The sequence below is a fragment of the Capricornis sumatraensis genome, chromosome 2 (assembly GCF_032405125.1).
Source record: "Capricornis sumatraensis isolate serow.1 chromosome 2, serow.2, whole genome shotgun sequence".
Taxonomy (NCBI): domain Eukaryota; kingdom Metazoa; phylum Chordata; class Mammalia; order Artiodactyla; family Bovidae; genus Capricornis; species Capricornis sumatraensis.
In genome coordinates, this window is record NC_091070.1 from 139,079,868 (window position 1) to 139,081,657 (window position 1,790).

General features: G+C 48.2%; 1 pseudogene; it reads left to right on the forward strand.

The window, feature by feature from the left end:
- Positions 1-239: 239 nt before the first annotated feature.
- Positions 240-1,237, forward strand: LOC138073076 (glyceraldehyde-3-phosphate dehydrogenase pseudogene; annotated as a pseudogene).
- The last annotated feature ends 553 nt before the right edge of the window (positions 1,238-1,790 follow it).

Genomic DNA, 1,790 nt, shown 5'->3' on the forward strand with positions numbered 1-1,790 from the left:
GATGCGATACCTCATTGTAGTTTTTATTTGCACTTCTCAAATCACAGCAATGTTGAGCATCTTTCCATGAGCTTGTTGGCCATCTATATGTCCGCTTTGGAGAAATGTCTGTTAAGGTTTTCTGTCCATTTTTGATTGGATTGTTTGCTTTTTAAAAAAAATATTGAGGCTCTCTGCTCCTGCCCGTTCGACAGATAGCCCTTACTTCCGTGCTGTGCCAGCCGCATCCCTGAGACAAGATGGCGAAGGTTGGAGTGAACGGATTCGGCCGCATCGGGCACCTGGTCACCAGGGCCGCTTTTAATTCTGGCAGAGTGGACATTGTCACCATCAGTGACCCCTTCATTGACCTTCACTACATGGTCTACATGTTCCAGTATGATTCCACCCACGGCAAGTTCCATGGCACAGTCAAGGCAGAGAACGGGAAGCTCATCATCAATGGAAAGGCCATCACCATCTTCCAGGAGTGAGATCCTGCCAACATCAAGTGGGGTGATGCTGGTGCTGAGTACGTGGTGGAGTCCACTGGGGTCTTCACTACCATGGAGAAGGCTGGGGCTCACTTGAAGGGTGGAGCCAAGAAGGTCATCATCTCTGCACTTTCTGCCGATGCCCCCATATTTGTGATGGGCATGAACCACGAGAAGTATAACACCCTCATGATTATCAGCAATGCCTCCTGCACCACCAACTGCTTGCCCCCCCGGCCAAGGTCATCCACGACCACTTTGGCATCATGGAGGGACTTACGACCACTGTCCACACCATCACTGCCACCCAGAAGACTGTGGATGGCCTCTCCGGGAAGCTGTGGCATGATGACCGAGAGGCTTCCCAGAACAACATCCCTGCTTCTACTGGCACTGCCAAGGCCATGGGCAAGGTCATCCCTGAGCTCAATGGGAAGCTCACTGGCATGGCCTTCCATGTCCCCACCCGCAACGTGTCCATTGTGGATCTGACCTGCCACCTGGAGAAACCTGCCAAGTATGATGAGATCAAGAAGGTGGTGAAGCAGGCATCAGAGGGCCCTCTCAAGGGCATTCTAGGCTACAGTGAGGACCAGGTTGTCTCCTGCGACTTCAACAGCGACAGTCACTCTTCTACCTTCAATGTTGGGGCTGGCATTGCCCTCAACGACCATTTTGTCAAGCTCATTTCCTGGTATGACAATGAATTCGGCTACAGCAACAGGGTGGTGGACCTCATGGTCCGCATGGCCTCCAAGGAGTAAGATCCCCGGAACCCCAGTCCCAGCAGGAGCATGAGAGGAAGAGAGTTCCTCAGCTGCTGGGCAGTCCTGCCCCACCTCCACCACACTGAGAATCTCCTGACCTCCACACATTTCCATCCCCAAGGCCTTGAGGAAGGGGAGGGGCTTAGGGAGCCCTGCCTTGTCGTGTACCATCAATAAAAGTACCCTATATCCAGAAAAAAAAAATTGAGATAAGTGAGCTCTTTGTATATTTTAGATATTAATTTTGTTGGTTTCATGATTTGCAAACATTTTCTGCCAGTCTATAAGATATCTTTTTGTATTGTTTATGGTATCCTTTGCTGTGCAAAAGCTTATAAATTTGATTTATGTCCCATTTGTTTATTTTTGTTTTATTTCTTTTGCTCTGGGAGACTGGTTTAAGATAGCACTGCTGTGATTTGTGTCAGAAAATGTTTTTCCTGTGTTCCCCTCTATAGTGTCATCTTATATTTAATTCTTTCAGCTACTTTGAGTTTACTTTTGTTTATGATGTGAAGGTGTGTTCTAACTTCATTGATTTATATGTTGC